Source organism: Dipodomys ordii, unplaced genomic scaffold, assembly GCF_000151885.1.
Source record: "Dipodomys ordii isolate 6190 unplaced genomic scaffold, Dord_2.0 Scaffold36, whole genome shotgun sequence".
NCBI classification, from domain to species: domain Eukaryota; kingdom Metazoa; phylum Chordata; class Mammalia; order Rodentia; family Heteromyidae; genus Dipodomys; species Dipodomys ordii.
The window spans coordinates 11,939,483-11,961,229 of record NW_012267252.1 but is presented as its reverse complement, the minus strand read 5'-3'; the positions used below and the strand labels follow the sequence as shown (position 1 = coordinate 11,961,229).

General features: G+C 44.4%; 1 protein-coding gene across 2 annotated transcripts in view; it reads right to left on the bottom strand.

Annotated features, from left to right (window-relative positions):
* Positions 1 to 91, bottom strand: part of Pdcd4 (programmed cell death 4 (neoplastic transformation inhibitor)) — a 30,691-nt gene extending 30,600 nt beyond the window's left edge. For both annotated transcript variants that reach the window (XM_013017719.1, XM_013017720.1), the window contains exon 1: positions 28 to 91. The gene's annotated coding sequence lies outside the window, so the exon portion shown is untranslated. The remainder of the gene's footprint in view (positions 1 to 27) is intronic.
* Between the last annotated feature and the right edge of the window lie 21,656 nt (positions 92 to 21,747).

Sequence of the window (21,747 nt, the reverse complement as noted above, 5' to 3'; positions counted from 1 at the left end):
CGGGTCCGCCGGCCCCGACCCCCGCGCCTCAGCCTCGGCCGTCGCCCCGCAGCGCCTCTGGCCCCTCTCGCTCTGTTTGTTTTTGTTTTGTTCTACCCAGTAACACGGGGGCGACAGGGCGGCGTTTATTGGCCGAGGCGAAGAGGTCGGCTGGCCAATCGTAGCGGCGGAGCTGCGGCGGAGGTGGAAAAGGGAGGGAAGTGAAACGTGGAAAGTCGGGGCGGGGCGGGACGCGCGTGCGCAAAGGCTCTCGCCGGTGGCTGATTGAAGCCTAGCGGGAAGTCTGGGTTGGGTTGAGGGGGGGGCGGGTATTGGGAGGAGCTGCAGGATGTAGACGTGTGCAGAAAGGTTTGGGGGGTGGAGGGACGGGGGAGGGCTGGGATTAGGGTGGCCTTTACCCAACCCGACCATTTCCATCACTTGACATTGACCAGAATCGGCTAAAGGCAAGGCTTTGGGCTTCCTGGGGATCCCTACTTCTACTTCTGGACACAATTCAAGAGAAAAGCCCAACCTCTAAGTCTCCCGCCAGCGGGTGCTCACGCCGTGGCTCTTACCCTGGTGCAGACCCGCTAAGACGTTCACCCAATGAATGCCCACAGCCTTGGGGATTAAAAATGGTTCCATGCAGAGACTCAAAAAACGCTCAAGTCCCTTTGGCTAACCAGCTCAGGGTCTGGGGTTCAACTTCGCACCTTCCAGCCTCTAAGGTTGGGGATCGCAACTGTGTCTCCAGTTTTTGTATTGAAGCAGCCTTCTGTGGCTATGTATATAACTTCTCCTTCTGGCTGCTTTGTTTAGCTCATCTTTGCCTGGTTCTTTCTAGATCTCTTGTCTCCCAAGGTAATGACCAGAACCTTATGCAGTCTGTGTTCTCCCCAAGAGATCTCAGCCACTTTCTGTGTCTGATGGGCATTACTTAAATGATCCCTCGGGAACGGAACTGCGTCCACTTTCCCTGGTTTATTACCCCTTTCTGCTCAGTCTCACCTCATAGTAACCAAGCAATGATATTATCTGAGGAATGACAGGGGAGGGGGGAGGGGGGAGGGGGGAAGACGGAGATAGAGTTCTTTACAAACTTCTGATTACCTCCCTGGAGTGTCAGCTGACATTCTTAAAACTTCTGATTACCTCCTTGGAGTGTCAGCTGACATTCTTAAAGGTTTGGGGACCAGGTATCTGCATACCCCAGTCCAAAAACACTCCCGTTTAACTGGAACTCATTTGAACCATTCATTGCTCCACATGCTCTCCCACCCCCTGCCAGCTCTTCAGATGCCTCTCCAGCCGGCTACAATACCTTCCTGGATTCTTTATTGTGCCTCGTGACTTGATAGGATCGGCCTTCCTGTCTCAGCATCCCTTGGTATTGTCCTATTGTCCCCTCTGATTGTTGTCCGTGATTACATTCTAGTTGGCATTATTTTTATCTGTGTTTCCTATCCTGGTTCTCCTTCTTAACAAGAATATAAACTTGCTGAGGACAAGACCTGTGTCTCATTTACCATTTATTGGTGTGTTCTTAAAAATTTGCCTTGCATGTTTATTTTAATCTATGCAATAAATACAACTGGATATGAGCTCATCTATAGGGTTTGGGCCTCCTGGAATGATCAGAATGATCATTCTGATCATCAGAGTGATCTGAATTAGCCTCTGAGTCATGTTTGCTTTTTTAAATCACAACTTCCCAGCCACTGTCTTGTTTTGTCCTTTCCATTATCTGCAACTCTCTCCTTTCTTTTCTCTCTACTGTCCTCTCCTCTGAGCAGTGATGGTTGGCTCCTTTTTCTTCCGTACCCATCTCTTTCTCCACACTTGATTCTGGTTCTTGACCTTTTTCTTCCCCTCAATTACCATGGTCTTCTGACTCCCTTCCCTCTATTTGCTAATTCGGCCCATTTATAAGGCACCAATGGTAAAGCCATATCCCAAGATATGATTGCCATTTTTAAGACAGCATCTAAAAAATTCTAAAACAATCTCTACATCTTAGAAAATTACTCCCAAAAGAAACTAGTAGAAAATCTTCCCATACTATTTTCCCATCATCTCAAGCACTGCCAAATGGCTTTCTCTCCATCCAAAGCTTTGATAATATCACCTTCTTCTTCTCTAAGGAAAGAGTAATGCCTGGTGTTAGGTTTGGAATGCTAATGACAATGCAGGTAAACTGCTTGGAAATGAACAGGTGAGAAGCAAAAGCACCTAAAACTTCAATTACTGCCCTTGGAACTCTCCAAGGCTTTTTACAATGCTTAGGGCAAAGCCCAAACTAAGAATGAGAGTGTAAGCGCTTAAATGAGACAGAACAATCTATTGACCTAGGAAGTGAGGGTAAGTCTAACATACATCTTTCTAAAGAACTTTCAGAGATGTTATTTTCAACAATTTCCTCTACTCACATTCTGTCTCCTTTTGCCAAACCAAGACCTGAATTTTATGAATTTCCATAAGATAGGAATGGCTCTTTACCACAAATCGAAGAAGGCATCAAATATTCCCTGAAAAAAAGATCTGCAAAAACAACTCCATGATGATAGCTAACATTTGTGTTGCTTTAAGGTTCACCTAGTACTTCTGCATACACTGTCACCACTTCCTTTTTGGTGGCTGAGACTCCATCATGCTTTTAACCTGGAGAAATGAGAAAAGAGGTTTAAGCAGGTCACTAGTATTCATGGGACTTTTCTGCTGAAGGAAAATTTGGGGATTCTCTAGTTTAAACTCTTCATCTTACTAACAGATTAACAGACGAGACAAGTTTAATGAGTTGTCCAAACCCACACAACTGGTTAGAATCAGAGCCAAAGTACAAATGGGGTTTTGGTACACCAGCCCTGGGGGAAATCACAGAGACAGAAGAACTCCAGACCTTCAGGCACCCAGACTGGGCTGGATGCTTTCTGCAACTCAGCCTTTAGTCTTTTGAATGAAAATCAAATATCTAAGCAGATTTCTAGTTCTCAGAGCCTTTTAGTGTCCGGTGAATCTGTTTTAAGGCCCTAGAAGGACAGATGAGGGAGAAAAGGGGAGGCAGGAAGAAGGTTTATATGTTGTTAAGAAACTGTTTGGGGGGCATTTTCCCAGAATCTCTTTCCAGAAGTAAAGAGTATGTAGTAATGAAAAAGCGTTGCAGAAAGAAGTGCAATGTTTTAAGACAATAGTTACTAAGCAATATTGAAAGATTGATGTTTTACCTTTCCAATTCAGGTTTTGAGAAACTTTCTTGGTGCATTTTGTTTTTGTGGGTTTGATCCCTTACTTAATTGCTCCTACTACCTTAAGGATTTAGAGGCAAGCTCAGTTAGGGTTGAGGAATTGTAGCAAAACAGTTTCCTCCAAAAAGCCCATAAAGTTTTTACCACATCTCCATACCTGGCCTAAGTCCTAAGCCTGTGATCACCCCAGCTTCTCAGTCTTTTGCAATCCATTCAACCTCATGCTTTCCAGTGTTTAATATAAAAGCTCCACCCTGCGTTTAATTATGTTGGGCTGTGCTCTTCCTATTGCATCTCTGGGGGCTTTATTTGCATTCTTCTGGAACACTGGGTCCTTGGCTAGGCTTCACACAACTCAGAATTAACCCTCTCTTCTCCATAGACCCCTGAGTGCACATACAGCTGTCATTATGCCCAGCTTCTCTCTGTGTCTGCACCATTTCTACTTGCCTCCCAAATACCCAGCCAAACACAGGGCTGGAGCCTAGGACACCTGAGATAAATATACAAGACTTTTTCTACTGGGAATTGGGAGTATTGAATGATACTGAGTTGTGATTAGAACCAGATCTACAAGGAAACAGAGAGAGGACTGGAGAAGGGTACAGGGTGGGCTCAAGAAGAAAATGCCAAGATGGGAAATACACACATACACACACACACACACACACACACACAGAAGTCAATTAACAGAATCAATCAGACCTTTATTTTGAGCAAAAATTCATAAATAACTAGGCACTGGTGGCTCACACCTATAATCCTAGCTACTCAGGATGCTGAGATCTGAGGATTGCCGTTCAAAGCCAGCCTGGGCAGGAAAGTCTGTGAGACTCTTCTCCAATACACTACTAGAAAACCAGAAGTGGCACTGTGACTCAAGCAGTACAGCACTGGACTTGAGCTGAAAAGTGCAGAGACAGCACCCAGACAGTGCCCAAGCCTGCCCAAAGTTCAAGCCCAGAGTTCAAGTCCCACAACCAACAAAAAAAAAATCATAAATAAAAATAATCAAGTAATGGCAAATAAGAGAATGGGAAAAGTTAAGAAAGGAGACTGGGTTTTTGTTATTAAATATTAATACTAAAAATGAAACCATCCCCATGGAAGATCAATAACAGGGGAAGGGCCTGGGAGCTGACCTGCCCAGATTTCAGGGCCCTTGGGGGAAAGAGTGTGACTTTGGGAAAGTTACAGAAAGAGTGGTAGAACCTGATCAGGCTACCTGCAGATGCTTTCCTTCTTCCATATCACTGTCTGTGCCTTGTTCCTCTGCTTCCCTGACCATCTGTTTTCCTTTTTCCCCAAAAGCTAGATGGGCAACTTCCAGAAATAAAAACTAGAGCTGCCACCTTGAAACCATAGCTCCAGGAAACCCCATGCTCTGCAACTGAGCATCAACAGAGTTATGGCTGGCAGCCATTCAACATGATTGACAAAGCTGTCATCGAAACAGGATCTAGCAGGCAACACACCACAAAATAATAACTGCTGAAGAGGCAGCAAAGTCTTACTACCATTTCTCTGTGTGTGTGTGTGTGTGTGTGTGTGTATGTGTGTGTGTGTGTGTGTGCATTGCCTTTGAAGGCAATGAATCTTAAGCCAGTGATTTATTGCTAAGCTTCAAAGAGTACAAGAACATCCTAAAATTTTATACAAGTTTTATTACGAACATGCAGTTGATGTCATAGCAGGTACATAACTTTTTTCATAAGACATCAAAAAGAGTCACATCTCCCCCCACCCCCAGAAGGATCCAGAACTTGTGGAAAATAGCACATGATTTGGGCTTGTGTTCAGATTAGGTCTGAGGCTTGACATCCCTTTGTATGCCAAGCCAGGTGCAGAATCAGAACATCTTCAAGGTAACCAGAACAGGAAAACAAAACAAAATTGACTTTTAGGAGAGCAGTGATCCTAAAAACCAGAGATTGAAATGGCACTTTAGGTTACTACAATGGTTACCTGGCCAGGTGTGACATCTATATCCCATTACCTCTACCTCAATAGGCCAGAAAAATAAGCTGAATTTCTCCCTATTTTTCCTAAACAAAATTCATACCCGTATATACCCTGTCACCATGAATTCATCATTAAGAACTCTTGGACCTTGTCAGGAGAGGAAGTATTATGGGATGTCTCCAAAAATATGTTCCACAGATTTCTACCACAAAAAAAGGTGCTAAAATGCAGTTTAGGAAAACTGTTTATTTTATCCCAAGTGGAAAATTACAATGTCACACATAAGCCCATGTGATTTTTCTCTTACACAATGTTTGCTGAACTTAACCATGACAGTCTTTTGTGCAAAGTGTCTAGTCATACCTTTTGGAATTTAGGTTAGAAAAGACTGATTCAGTAAAATAGGATCGAAACTAATAGTCTTGGTTTCCAGTCCTCGTTCTGTGCCCAATTGCATGTGTGGCCTTCTTGCTGATTATTCTGAAGTTGTGGAACATAAAAGGTCTCCCAGGTTCTTTCTGGGACCAGGATATATCCAACATAATCTGTGAGTTGGCTAGGGGGTCTAAGATTCTGCTTATAGCCTCTTTCTATAATTATATCATTTTTTTTCATCCAAGAGACTGTGTAGTATAGTGATCTACTTATAAGTTAACCTTCTCTTAAGAAGACTTTGGAGAGATAAGACAATGACAACACAGTAGAAATAAATGGAACCAACACTATAAAGTTAGGCCAGTTTTATCACCATGAGAAAAACACATAGTGAGCCCAAAGCCATTGACCACAGCAAACAAAAAGACAGCGGACTATTGGCCACGTGACTGATGGAGCTGATCTTTTTAGAAATGACGTCACCTCTTCAAACCCAACCAAATGTTACCAAGCACGATCACATGACCTGAAAGAGCAAACAATTTTTTTTCAAAGGACCAAAATTTATTCTCAAAAATATTGTTATTCTTTGGGAGAGGAAAGGAGCGCTGACTCTGTTCCCTTCTCAAAGGTGTTTGAGTAGATAATACCCCTGACAGTAACTTCTCCCAGGCCTGGGAACACTAAGTACCACCTCTGAAGTGTCTCAAGCTCTTGCACAATTAGTGGGGAAGTGGCCTAGGGAGATGCATTAAGGCTCTATGTGCCTCTTGTGTCTTACGTGCTATAAAATTTCTGCAGGCAGAGCATGAAGAAGATCTTATAAAGCATCTTATAAAGATCTTATAAAGAGGCTGAAGGGCTTCAGGGAAGACAGCCAGAGGTAAGTTGGAACATGCTCTCTGGCAGGCTTCTTCTCAGCCACCACTGTGGCAGCATTGGTGACCTCGCGGTATCCATGCAGATTGCGCTGTTTGTAGCTTCCTACTTTATATAAGGCAAATCCACCTTCTCATCCTTTTGCTCCCTAGTACCCCATGAAATCTAAACAATGTAGCAAAGCCTAGTTATATCCTCCTGGCTGAACTTTGCCTTATGTTGAAAGCCTGGACTCAACAAACCCTGTATCAGGTTTAAGCAAATCACTTCACATTCCCAGACCTTCAGTTCCTCACTTGTAAACTGAGAATAATTACACTGCCTGTTATACTAGGGCTGCTATTCAAATGAAATAATGTTTGTACTTAGCAGGGCGCTTAACATATTGTCAGCATCTGATAAATAATGATAATGTTTTGATTGTTATTAATATTGTTTTTACTGCTTGAGTTCTGACTGGTCCCTCAGACTTGGATAACAATGCCCCCTGTGAGATTTTCCCAGGCCAGAGAAGAGTTCCTTCTGCTATTGCTTCTATTTCTCTGTCCTCAGGCTGATCTCCCAGGCTCAACTTTTTGTTTTCACAAAAAAAGCTGGCCTGTAGTTTGTGATAAGGAAAAAACTTGCTCCTGAACTTGGTACAATGTAGGTGCTTGCTAATAAATGTTTGCTGCAAGAATAAAGGAACTAATCAAATTTCTATTTTCTGTCATGAGCTTCTCTTGGACTGTCTTGGAGTTTCACTTCCTGGTTAGGCCCTGCGGACACCTGCTTGTCATTTGCTGGGCCTGCAAGGAGCTGCTCAGAAGAATAAACCATAACAAGCAGCTCTCAGTGCTTGCAGCTGAAACCTGACTATGTCCTGAACATGCCAGGAGGGGAACTTGGCCAGTTCCAAACCCCCTCTCCCCCCACCACCCTCCCCATTCCCCAGAAATGGAAGGAGCTGGAGCTCCCCAGGGCCCCTCACACACTCCCCAGGGGAATAGCAGGTGCCTACCTCAGCCCCCTTCCCTCGGTTAGGTGAGGTTTCACTGGGGTGAGGTCTGGTTCAAAGGAAGCACAAAAATAAAAACAGGGTGGCAACGAGCTACACAGGAAATTGCAGATCTAAGAGCCAGAGCAGAGCACAGCTATTAATGGACGATGCTGCAGAGATCAACGCAGAGGACAAAACACTAACTGCATTTGGAGTATTTTCTTACAAGGATCAATCCCACAATGCCTGCTGTATCAGGAAGATCTAGGACCCCACCATCGTCTCCTTATCTGGAAGCCATTTGGTCAGTGACAGAAAAGTACATGTGCTACAGGATCAAGCATCCACATAGTAAATGTTTCCTTCCTTTCCTCACTGTTGAACACTATTGGACATGTAAAAGATAAAATCTCCACAATCATACTACAGCTATACTGCACACAAACAAATCACACACACACATACACACATACACACACATCCCACATATACATATACCTCACATACATATATTACACAATACTCCCCATATATGTGCTCAGCTGAGAATATTTAAGAAGCAACAACCCTATACAGTTCTTCCATTGGCTGCTCCCTAACTAGGAACAGATGGTCCCTTGCACCAACTGTTTCTAGTCCAGAGTTCCTTTAAAAGTGGTTCTCCTGGGGGGTGGGGGGGCTGGAGGGAGAGGGTTGTTTCCTTTTCCCAATCCATAGTCATTCAACACCATTGCCTGGGTATTCCCTGGCTCTTTCATAAGTTCACAAATCTGAAAATGAAAGGAATGCTTACAAAAATTCAGAGCGGCTCAGCCATTTATTGAGTGACTACTCCACCCCCATTATACTCCAAGTTCCATTCCCTCATCGCTCCCAGCAATGACCCCCTTGCACAACAAATGAGGAAACTGAGACTCAGAAAAGTCAAACTATTGCCCAAGGCCTCACAAGCAGTCACAGCAGGATTGGGAATTGAACCTAAATGATCCATTGGCCTGAGTTGTCCACTGCCTACTGCAGCTTTGTGATACAAACCCTAGCTCATGTTCTCACCGTGCTTTATCCGCTGGCCTGAGTACTTCCCAGGGACTCTCCCAAGTTTCCACTTGGGTTCACTTGGCCCAGGCACCTACTCCTCCCACTTTGCCCTCTTGGAGCAAAGCCCTGCTGGCAGAAGGCTAGAGGCCTCCACTTCCCTCGCCCCAGACAGCAGGGCCAATACAAACTCCTCACTGGATAACACCATGCCCCACGGACAAAGGCTCTGTGTGAAGTTCGAATACCTGCTTTACGGGTCTCCTATGAAAAGACCCAGCTGCAGTAGCTAGGCTGCCAGGCCTCAGGCAGGCAGAGTTTGTAAACAGCTTCTCCAGCAGAGAATGGACTGGAGCCAGCTGCTGCCTGCCTCAGAGCCCAAACCTTCACAGGCCTGGCCAGCTAAAGCCCTTTTCTGGGAAACCAACAGAGCAACTAGATCTTCAGAAGCTGGGCTGTGAACTCCTTCAAAAGAGAAAAATGAGCGTCTGTGTCCAGCAGATTCTCGTTTAAATCCCACCTCTATTTGTCTCACTGCAGGAAAATGGCTTCGACTGCCAGAACCTTGTTCCCTTCAGCTATAAATGAAGCTAACAAACATTGTCCATAGTCCATTGCTCCTCTTTCAGTCTCCTTGTTTCTGGAAGGAAAGAGTTGGACCACATGCTTGAGATTTTTTTTTGTCTGAAGTGGTCTCTGGACAGGCTGAGGTAGAGGAATCCCTGGTGCTCATGAGTGCAGTAGGAAATCTGGATGTTTTGTTTCAGGGTGAGCCCTGTGGGAGGGGAAGTGTTCCTGGTTTTCTGCAGCAAATTTTATCGAGCATTCCACAATACATGACACATTAAGACCTCAGGGCACAAAGATAAAAAAGCTGAGGCCCTGCCCTAAGGAACATATAGATTAGACCCACAGGAAAGATACTACCCCCCCAAAAAAAACCATTATATGTGGTGAAAAGCGATAAGTACATGAGGGGAGGAGCCAGGGAATGGGGGGGGGGGTGAAGGGGAAGAGGGACCAGGACTATGAAGATTGAGAGCAGAGAGAGGGTGAGTCTGGATAGCAGAGCATTGGGCTCCAGGGGCTCTGGAGATAGTTGAGACGTTAGAGAAACGATGGTTGGCAGACCGGAGTCATGATGGTTGGAGCCGTTTGTTAGTTCTCTGCCATCTGGAATAGCCAGACTGTAAAGGAAAAGAAAAAGACTATTCTCCAAAGGGCTTTGTTCCCTGAATGAAATAGCTCAGGATTTACATAACATGTGCTGTGGTCCAAGCCTACTGCTTGTTCCTGACCAGGACTATTCTGAAGCCTGATGTCTTTCTCTTTCTCTTGCCTCTGCCCTCTCCCCCGGCCATTTTCCTGCACAAAAAAAGGAAGAATCAGATATGTGGGACAGGAGACAGCCGTCCAGCTCATGGGCATAGTTGTCTCTCAGTACATAGAGTTCCCTTGGAGCTTTACTGCACCAGCAGCTCGCCTTGGTGTAGGTCTTAGCATTCTGGGAAGGTGTCAGCCTGCTAGGGCCAGGATAGTTAGTGAGCAAAGGTTGGCTCTAGTTGTGTGTGTGTGTGTGCATGCACGCACACGCACCTGTGCCTATGTAGGTATGCATGTGTTCAAGATGAAGTGTTTTGCAGCTGATTCCAATCTGGGTCAGAATTGTGCAATCCTCAGCACATTGCTATCTAGAGAAGATAAGCTTGAACAATCCCCTGCAGGACTCAGCTGCAACAAAGCACATCTATTTGCCAAACTCTTAATTCCTGATGATGAAGGGCTCTGCTTCACTCACAGAAGGGATCCAGGTACATGGTTGAGTAGGTTAAGCCTCCCAGAGAGACACCAGTCTATAGTCAGCCCATGCTTTGGAGAAAAATCCAAGGGGGGGCTGGAGAGCTCTGTCTCAGTCAAGTGTCCCCTCTGAGTTAATTAAGGCCAAACTCACAGGACCAAAGAGCTGAGGAAGACACCCACGTTTTAGTACGTTGATTTGCACTTGCAGCCTGTGTGCCCTTGACAAAGGTTTGCCTAATTGGCATCACTGCCTTCTTCTGGAAAGTGGGATTAGTGCAGGGACATGTCAGCGAGGTAGAAGGCAGGAAGAAAACCCCAAATGACCTATGTAAAGGCAGCAGACAACTCCACTTGCCACCTCTCTCCTTGAGAAAGGCCCCATGAATCTTGCCCTGGAGGTTTTCTTGACGAGGACTTTTTGTTCTGCAGGATTTTCTTAGTTTACACATTGAGAATGTGCTTAGTTTTCTGGCTTCTCATTGTAGATGACAAGCAAGTGCTCAGCAGGGCCAGTTGGCTGCTAGAGATAAATATTACTGATTAGGGATCAAAGCAAACAAACAAAGGCAAACAGGGGAACAGGGAAAGGGAAAGAAAAACTACAGGCCAGAGATCTTTAAAAGCACTAGGGGCCACTTAGCACTAAGGCAAACAGGTTTGCACATGTTGATAACTAGGAGGCCATCAGCAGGCACACAGACTGAGCCCAGGATGATACAAGAGCGTTCCCAGGACATTTCAAAATAGCTGCACTCTGTAACCAGTTCAGCAAGACAGAATTGTACTGAATATTATTTTAGAAAAAAAATCTAAATGTGTCAAGTTAAAAAAAAAGTTGGTACTTAATAGGGTAACTCTCCAATATGCCACACATTTTAAAAAAGACTTCATTTTCCACATGTGTTCAGGAGGGCACAGCTAGGCTGGTTCCCTGAATATTCCAGTTTGGCGCAAGGATCAAGCCAAACAACAGAGAGACAGATGCTGCTGAAAAGATATCAGACAGGATCCAAGTTAATCACTCCTGGGGTGATGGGTAATCACATTAAGTATCAAGTTGTTTTGGAAGACTGACCAAAAATGATCCAAATAAATACGTTGGCTCATGAGTTGGCCTGGGATGTAAGTTCATTTGGCATTCATTTGGGATTAGAGTGTGAACTTTCCCTAACAAGTATGGCTTGACCCACTGTGGGAGGAGGCAGAGGGAGGATATCAGCAAATAAAAATTGGGGCCAGAATTAACATCCTAGTTCACTGAGTTGAGCTGTTGTTTCTCTGTCTGTGTGAACACTGTGGGTTTGTAGAACTGTAACCAATTGAACCCCATACCTCAGCTGCTTCTCAGGCTCTGTACTTGAAAGCCACAAACACCAAGCAGATGGGGCTGCCTTCAAAAGCTACAGCCTCATTGCTTTGCAAGAAAACATCTGCCCAGACTAAAACAAGGTCCTGGGTAAAAAGCGTCCCTCCTGAGCTGGGAATGCGGCTTAGTGGTAGAGTGCTTGCTTAGCATGCATGAAGCCCCAGTTTTGACTCCCCAGGACCATATAAACAGAAAAAGCCAGAAGTGGCACTGTGGCTCAAGTGGTAGAGTGCTAGCCTTGAGCAAGAAGCTTGGGGACAGTGCCCAGGCCCTGAGTTCAAGCCCCAGGACTGGCAAAAAGAAGGAAGGAAGGAAGGAAAGAAGGAAGGAAGGAAGGAAGGAAGGAAGGAAGGAAGGAAGGAAATGCAAATTAAAAAGGGAGAAAATTTAGAAACATTCACATAATACATAAATAACCAGTATTAGCATTTTGTTAATAAGTAGTATTGAAGTTGTCAATTGGTTATGCAAATGAATACATTGAGATAACACACCTTTTTTATTTTGTCAGTGGTGGGGCCTGAACTCTGTGCCTGGGAGCTGTCCCTCAGCTCTTTAGCTCAAGGCTAGCGCTCTACCAATTGAGCCACAGCAACACTTCTGGCTTTTTCTGCTTAGGTGGTGCTGAGGAATTGAACCCATGGCCTCATGCATGCAAGGCAAGCACTCTACCACTGAGCCACCTATCTAGACCCCATTACACACTCACCTTTTGAAAAAAAAATTAGTATTCCCCAAGCTCACTCACAAGCACGCCTCAGAGACACAGTAAGCTAGGAATATGAATTCCTCATCTACTCCAAATACACATTCCTGAAAGAGTAAAGATAGACATGTAAGTAGACATCAAAGCATTATTGTGCAACATCAGGATAAGGAGACTGCTTAAGTAAGACCGGAAACCCAGAAACCATCAAGAAAAAAAAATGATAGATTTGAATACTGGAACATTTTGAACACATACCAGATGAAAAGCAGCATAAAGTTAAAAAACAAATGGGTGAGGGGTGACACAAATCGAGATCCACTGTATTCGTAAACTGCTTTGTTAAATGGCAAAAAATAATATCCCCAATAAATATCCTACGAAATTAAGAAAAATGAGAGAAGGGGTGGGTTGGGAGGGTGGGATGAGAAGGCTGATTCACTGTATTCACAAATGTTTTGTTGACTGGCAGCTTCTTTGTACAACTTCTTAAAGACAATAAAAAAAATTTTAATGGGAGAAATATTTGCAACACATGGAGGACTAAGCCCCAAGTCAAACACAGGCCTCTGACTCCAGTACCTGCCTTCAGACTCTGACCCTTGCCCATCCCTGAGTGCTTCAAAACACAGAGACTTTTCTCTCTCCTGTCAGATGTGCAGGCTTCATGTACAAAGAGTGACTGCAAGTAAGAACAATTTGAATGTACAAACAGAAAGATAGGCAAGCAATATAAGCAAAGAAATCAGAGAAGAAAGGCAGATGGCCAATGAACATAAAAAGATGTTCAAATTCACTGTTGTCTGGGAAATAGAAAAATGTAAAAATTAATAGAAGCTAGTGTTTGCAAGAATATATGGAAATGAGCACTTATATGTTGTTAATACAAGTATCCATATTCATCCCACTTTGGGAAGGAAGATGATTTGGCTGAGTCTACTGGAATTTTACATGGATATATACAACTTTTGACCCAGCAATTCTACGTTAAAGGGATTAAATAATAACAGATTCATAAACATGCATGTCCATTGCAGCAAAGTTTATAATTGAAAAATATTTGAATCAAGCTAAATATCAATAGATTGTATTAAGTACCATATTCCCATAAGAGGGAACAGTATTCAATATTTTAAATGTGTTGACTTGAAATGATTCATAGGTCATTGGATAGAAATAAAGCAATATTGGGGCTGGGAAGGTGGCTTAGTGGTAGAGCGCTTGCCTTGCATGCCTGAGGCCCTGGGTTCGATTCATCAGCACCACATAAGCAAAAAAAAAGCCAGAAGTGGTGCTGTGGCTCAAGTGGTAGAGCGCTAGCCTTGAGCTGAAGAGCTGAGGGACAGCGCCCAGGCCCAGAGTTCAGGCCCCACGACCAGACCCCCCCCAAAAAAAGAAATAAAGCAATATTTACACTGATATTTGGTTTATAAAAGTGTGTACACATATATTGGTGTCATATTAACTTTAGAAAATAAAGTACTAATGAAGCAAGCCTGGAGAGGAGGATGTAGCTAGTGAAGAAGAGGAGTTTGCTTTTCTTGTTACATAGCTTTTTATAGGCCAACTCCTTATCTCAACATTTCATATAGTTTATTGAAGCTTAGAGAAGCTGTCATTCTCCAAGGTCAAATAACAAAGCTGCTACTGAGCAGCAGAACCAGCATTCCCAGTGAGGGTCATCTGGCCTACAAGCCCCGATTTGTGTCACAGGTGTCAGCGGCTTGCACCTGTAATCCTAGCAACTCAATAGGGAGAGATGGAAAGGATAGAGATTTGAGGCAAAAAATGTTCAAGAGACTCTATCTCAACAGAAAAAGCTTGGTGTGGTGATACATGCCTGTCATCTCCGCTGTAGTGGGGAGTATAAAATAAGAGGATGGACCAAAACAGGCCAGAACCCCTCCCCCCCCAAAAAGTGAGAGAGACTCTAAAAAATAACCATAGCAAAAACAGATGCAGGCATGGCTCAAGTAGAATGCTTGCCTGGAAAATGCAAGGCGCTTAATTTAAACCCACCAAAAAATAGACCAGAGACAGAAGTCGGGGAGGGAGAGTGAGAGAAAGAGGGAGAAAAATATTGTAGGATTCTGAGATCAGGATTCTTCCTGGGTTCTGTGCAGAGAGTCTTAGAACTATTTCTTGGGTGGAGGGGCAAGGGGTGAGTTTCAGAATGTTCTGGGCAGGTGCTCTACTTCCAACCTGTGGTCCTTTTGTGAGCCTTAGAATTCTCTAGTAGGTGCTGGAGATAGTCACTGAGGCACCCAGATGGTACCTGAGCTACTTTGCTCTTGAGAAAAAGCTAGAGTCTAGGAAAGGTTGGCTACCTGCCAATCTGGAGACCACCAGGAATCTGACACAGCCTCAAACCAAAGGTGCCATGGCTTCAGCACACTGCAACACCTCTGTTTCCCTCTTGGACCATTTCCTTAACTGGAAGGTCTATAAAGATAATGCAGTCTGTTTCTGGACCCAAGGACATCATTGATGCATTGCTCTGAACACCTCAGCCATAAAAAAGACAAATTCCTAACCAGAAAGAATATGGCCATGCTGATGAATACTGAGAAGGCCGTACTGCACACATGCTAAATCTTGGAGCCCAGACAGGCTAAGGAGCCACCTTAGCTCCCCTCTCTAGGCAATGGGTAAGAGACCATCCATCAGGCAGCTTTGCCCTGGGCCTCGCATCTCCTCCATTTTCATGTGCTACTTGTGCTGATGCTGGCCTCCTGCCTGAACCAATATGCCAGCACCACCCTATCCTGGTTGGCATTTCCGAATTGGCTTCTCCACAGCCCAGTCTCATGCTGCTCACCTGATTCTATCTTCCTTATATGCCCTCCCGGAACCCTTCTTGGCAGCCATGCTCCCTGACAAGTAAACACATTTCAAGTTCCAAAGCTGTTAGAGGTCACTTTGTCACATCATCCATCCTATCCTACTTGTGGGCAGGTCAATTTCCAGTGACCTGTCTGGATCCTAATTCTGTTCTCCGAGTGTCTTCATTGTGCTTTGTCTACCAGTTGTTTACTTGTGCCTGGTATACAGAGGGCTCTTGGAAGAACCTGGTGACTAAGTAAACATTGGATGAATCCACTTAGACTTCCTTCTCCTATGCTGCAAATGACAGCTTAAGTCATGGCAGATAAGTCACTTGAGCAGGAATTGGCAGAGTGTTCCTCAAAACAATCAGCTAATAAACATTTTTAGGCTTTGGGGTAAAGAGGTTAAAATTAAGGTATTTTAGAAGCAAAAGAAAAAATTTTTCTATGAGACTTTTATTGATGAAGTTCAAGATATGATAATAATAGAGTTCAGCTCATGGGTCATACAGATCTCCCAATGAGAAGGATGAAATTACTTTTGGAGGAATAACATTTCATTTTTGTTAAGTTGGAATTTTTAAGTGCCTTCTGTCATCCAAGTCCATGACAAATGTTCATCTGCGTATGCTGATGTGCAAAAAGATACTATGTATTTCATCTTCAAAAGCGACAGCTGAATTTCACCTAATTAGCACATACCTTAAAATAGTCTTCTTTTAAAAAATGATTTTTCACGTACAGTGGGCTGGATTTGACTTGAGGCTATAGTTTCTCAACCTTTCCAGGATAATACTGAGTAAGACAGTCTCAGCCCTTCTTTTGTTTCTGTGCCCCAAAGTCTGCACGTACTCAAACTTTCTAAAAGCGAGAAGCAAGGCTAAGCCTAGCAGCTCCTGAGGAAGCAGTCCCTGGAGCTTCGTTATTGCTCAACCACCCTTGAATTGCAGTAGGGGCAGAGCCTCTGTGGGACCTTCCTTTTCCAAGGGTGGCTTTAGCTCTTTGTCAACGACACAAAAACCACTGGGAAGGGCTTGCTTGTGGTTCTTCTTCAGCCCAAACCACACAGAGAGGGGAGGCCTCCAAGAGGCTAGGATAATGGGAAACAGTTGTGCTTGGCCAGCCCTGAACACAGAGGGAACAAATTTAAATGCCTAAAATCTTCACTGCATCCTGAAAAACGTATCATTTTGGGAAGACAACTGACTACAGCAAAGAATTCAATGCTGGCAAAACAACATAAAGAGTGTACTGTAAGGTCCTCACTTTTTATTTTTATTTTTGTAATGTAGAGAATACCAAGGCAATCAGGGACTCATGAAAGCCTCGATCATTGACTCATTAATTTATTCAACAAAATGTCAAGGGACTATAACGGGCTAGACACATACCAGGCCTTAGAAGTACATAGAAAATAAGGCTCAGTCACTGCTCTTATGGAGGTTATGGTACATTCATCTCTCACTATCCATATGGCATTGATTCCAGGATCCTATGGATAAAAACCTACAAATGCTTAAATCCTTCATGTAAAACAGCATAGAATTTATGTATAACCTATATACATACTCATATACTTTAAATCATCTTTCAGTTACTGATGATGCCTGATACAATGCAAATGTCATGGAAATAATGGTTTTACTTTGGACATATATCATTCCGAGAATAATAACAAGAAAAAAGTCAGCAAATACTGTTAACAGATACAATTCTTTTCTAGATATTTTTTGATCCACAATTGGTCACACTTGGAGGTGTAGAACTAATGGATACAGAGAGACAACTCACTATTCAAGAAACTTTTCTAAAGCCTAATATTCCATAGCATAAGTTTTCCTGGAATTTAAATGCTTTCCCAGTGAAATAGTTGAGCACAGAAAGAAATAATTGGGGTACTTTCTTATGAGAACTTGGAGCAAACTGAGAATCTCCCAAACAGGGACATACAGGAGACAACCTTCCCAAACTTATTTAACTTTGGCATTCTTTTAAGCATTGCATCTTGGCACACCAGAGTCATATGGAACATAATTTAAGGAGGGCTGTTCTCAGGACTCCTGGGGATGGTCGTGGAGGTGGTGCACAACTCTAATGAGATCACTCATATGGACATATGTCTGGGGTACCCTGAAGTTGCGTACCATTGGATATGACCTCTGCAACTACAGGGCAAAGCTTCCAATTCCTGAGCCAAGTCTGACCAAGAAAGGAAACACAGTCATACCCCACCATTTTTGAAAGAGACTCCAGCTTCTTGCCTTCCAGCACTTTTTCCTACAGAAGGGTAAAGTTGCCAATACTTTTATTCATGATTTTTTTTTGCACCATCAGTGAGAATGTCAACAGAGTGGAAAAGACAAAATAAAATCTCAGTATGACTGAAAAAAAAGTAGTTTGGATATCCTGCAGAGATCTGTAAATCCATACCTCGAGAACCACTGACTTAGAGCTCAGATTAGAGTCTGTCTTTTTTGAAGGTTCTGGAAAACCCTCAGGGAAATTTTTTTTGGTGGGCCAATTTGGGTCATGTTGCTCTCCCTAAGTCAGTTGCTATAACTAAGGGAATAAAGTAATGACTACTCAGGTCTGGATCCATCACCTCTCTGAGAGGAATGGAAGAGATTATCCAATTCAAGTTACAGGAAATAGGTCCTCCTTAGTGGTGATTTTCTTCCAGGAAGAAGGAAGGGCTATTGCACAAGTAAAACCAATTTCCATGCGGTTCAATGACATAAATTGGTAATAAGTGCCTAGGTTAGGGACAGGGCCCATCCCCGAAGCCAGTACCAGGCAGGAGAGGGAATTATAATGGAGGAAAAGGTTCCCAGTGAGCCTGCCCATAGAATACCAGTCCTGAAGCCTCAGAAGGCAGGCCCAAGACTGCCAGACCCCAGGTTCTCAGCTTGGCTCAGGAATTGGAACCCAATAGGTCTTGATGAGAGGGGGTGTCATTGGGACAAGACTGATGTCAGAGTGTCTCTCAAGAGCATCTGTATGTTGAGGAAAATGGGCTCTGTCACACAGACACACAATTTTCAAGATGCATTCCCCCAGATGCAACTCTACTTGCCTATGTTTTTTCACTTTTACCATTTCATATCTACATCCTCCACTTGCTTACATTCAGAATCACTGAGGAATTCAGCTCCTGCAACAACTTATCAAAAACATTCTATGCCGATGCCTAAACTTCCTCCCCCTTGAAATACTCCCTTGGTTTCCTTGATGCTTTCCAAGGTTCCTTCTTACTTTCTGGCTGCTTCTTTGGGCATCCCTTAAAACATGGTGGGCCCTGAAGATTCTGCCTCAAAACCTCCTTTCTTCCTTTCACACAAGTCTGATCTGTTCCCAGGCTCTCAATTTCTACTACATTTCTTCCTTAAACCCACTGAAACCGCCCCCACTTCTTTATGCACAAATGCATCCTTTGTGTGCTGAGTTCCCTCAAGGGTCTGGAATAATTAGAGCAGTTGATACAATAGTGGCATGGATGTCATCACAAACCAAACATGTACAGGAGGAATGAAATCAGGCCATTGTGACCATCCAGATGTCCCAACTGTGGCATGGTCAGGAGGCTGTTTGCATGAGCACGTGCATCTATTTTTCAGATAGTCATTAAATTAAAATATATGTATACATCTATGGAGACTTTTGGAGGGGACTTAGCTGCGTTGTGCATCATTACTCCATACATTGTAGCAGTGAATGAGGCCCTGTGTCTCCCATGCGCTAGGTTCACAGAAGAGGTATCACAAGGGAAGCAGGGGCATAGATACGTGTAAGGTCTGAATTAATTTAAGAGCCCCACACAATCCAGCCCCAGCACATTATTGGATTTTAAAGAAGCTAAACTCACAGTACTTTATTCTGTGTGTAGGTGTCACTGAGGAGTGAACCAGGCACTTGCACTTGCGAGTGAAGTATGCTACCCCTTGAGATACATACCTAGCCCTTTTGTTTCTATTTTGCTTTTGGAGATACAGTCTCACTAACTTTACCCCAAACTGGCTTTGAACTTAAGATCCTCCTGCCTCCAGGAGTAGCTGATCTTACAAGTATGCACCACCATGCCTGGCTCATATGTTTTAATAAATATGATTTTCCCCATATTTTCATATTCTTGAAACCATTCCTATTCCTAACAAATGATTTATGCAATAGGAGTTTGTCTGTTACTGTCTTTTATAGTTGTTCAAAACATAAAGATAAGATTTATAATTAATAAATCAATGCTGTCTTATAGCAGATAAAAAACTAGTATGGATTTCTCAAAGGACATGAAATCAGATCAGATCTGTAACCCTTAGCAATAGTCTTTAAATTCCTGCTTTAGCTTCTTTAAGTTTCTGATTTTCTAATCCTTCCTAGCTGCTCAGAAGTCTCTCTGCATCTGTAACTCTCCATCAAAACACAACAAACCTAACCTGTAATCTTCCCTAGACAGAATGTTTGTTTTCTTCCACTCTCTTCTACTCTCTCTTTTCCCTCTACTCTTTAGGGACTAACCTCAGCCATCTTCAGTGGACAGTTCTAGCCCCACTCCTCTGGTTCCTCCCCAACCTTGCTGTTGGCTTGCTTTACTTAGTTAAGGGGGGGGTGAGAGAGAGAGAGAGAGAGAGAGAGAGAGAGAGGAATGCTTAGAAGGTAGAATTGTCCTTAGCAGAGAAGGAGGAAAAGAGGCTTCAGATAGCCTCAGAGGAAAAATGGCTGGGCTGGAATGAGGGTTACAGGCAGAAGGAGGTATGTGCACTCTGCCACATCAAGAGCCAGATGGACGAGAATTAAACATTATTTTTGATGGGCCTGCTGGGAAGTCTTATAAAACCTTCAATGCTGACAGCTGCTTTCCAGAGGCAAGTGTGCACACATGCGCGTGCACACACACACACTCATGCACAAACACACACACACTTGCACACATGCCAAAACCCTAGGCCAAGACCTTTCTCTGCGATCTCCCATCACAACACCAGGAGGGAGGGAGGTGGGGCCAGGATGACTTACTTTTCCAGGGACAGAGACCTTCAGATTGTCCAGCCAATCAGTAAAAGAGGAAGGACAGGCCCCTGACTCCCTTGTGCTGACCAGATGGGAAGACAGACTGTAGAGAGCCTGGCAGGGGTGGGGGGTGGGGGGGTGGGGGTGGCAAGGGGGTGAGGGATGGAGGGGGCTCTCCTCCCAGAGCAGAAGTGCTGTTAGCCTGTTTGGTTTATCCACCAGATAAAAACTACCTACAAAAGGTTAGACAGCATGGAAAAAGAGAGGAGCCTCTACTAGATGAAGAAGGCCTCCTCATTCTGGGGGAATATAGAGCAGTAGGAGGGTGGCAGGAGAGCAGCCAATGGGAAACCATGCTTCCCTAGAACCTTGTAGAAAATAAAAAGCTGGGAGAATGAGTCTGCAGAAGGAACAAAATTTGGCCATGTAGCTATATCCCCTGGAGTTTGGGCTCTGCTCCTCCTGGAGCAGCTGGAGTGTCAGGGGTCTCGGGGCTGCAGAAAGGACCTTGGGAGAACTTAGGCCACCCCAGATGATGGGGGTAGGCTGTAGCTTGGCTAACAGACTCTTGTCTTTCCACTCAGTGCTGTTCCAGGGCCAGTATCAGGCAAGACTCCAGTATAAGGCATGCTGAATGTGCCCTGCCCTTTGCAGGGTTGACTGGTAGTGGGAATACAAATGAGAAAGGGTGGCTATGATCAGCAAGAGCTCTTCAGAAACTCATACATGCACACAGGTGCAGCTCACATTTCATGTAATCTGCAAATCCTACCCCACAACAGGCAAGCAGCCATGGCTGCTCAGAGCTCAGAGGCTGCAGATGAAAGAAATGAAGAAAGGCTTTCTTTGGGAGTAGGTGGGGAAAACCTTTGGCAGGTGGGCGATAGGCCTTGAATCTAGATGCCTGGTTCCTTGAGGGCATTCAGATCTGGGCCCTGGCTAGCATCAGAGACTCCTTAACAATGCTGTCTGCTCAGTCCTGGCTGCAGAGGAAGTGTAGATGGGGACAGATCAAGTTTAATTATTAATCATCTGGCCAGCCCAGTCCATGTAGACCCAGGTGGCTCTCTTCCCAGACTCTCCCACTTAGTGACTCCTCGCCCTATCCACCTGTCCTCACGCCTTCGGTATACTGGGAGAAGGGGTTGCCAGGAGCTCCCTGCCGACCTTCCAGGGGAGGTGTAGGCATCAGGCAGGCAGGTGTGGTTTCTAAGGTGTGGGGTGAACCAAGGTCATCTCCCAGTGTTGACACAACTGTCATAAACCCTGCTTTGTTCCCAGCTTAGCCTGGGAAGGTCCCAGGGAACTGGGTGGGCCAGGCTAGGTGGAGAAGCTGAGGAGAACATACAGGTTTGGGGAGGGGATGCCTCCTCCCTGAAGCCAAGGAGATGAAGCTTACAGGAGGCCAGGCTCTGTGGCTAAGAAGAATCTGGCTAAGTTTGGGTCAACACAAGAAGAACTATCTAACTAATTGTGTCAGAGCCACCTCCCTGCCCTGGGTTCAATCAGAGGGCCAGGCAAGGCAAGAAAGGGGGTGGGTGGATGGGTGGGGTGCTTCTTGGCCCTGCTCTGAAGGCTTATCTTGCTTCTAT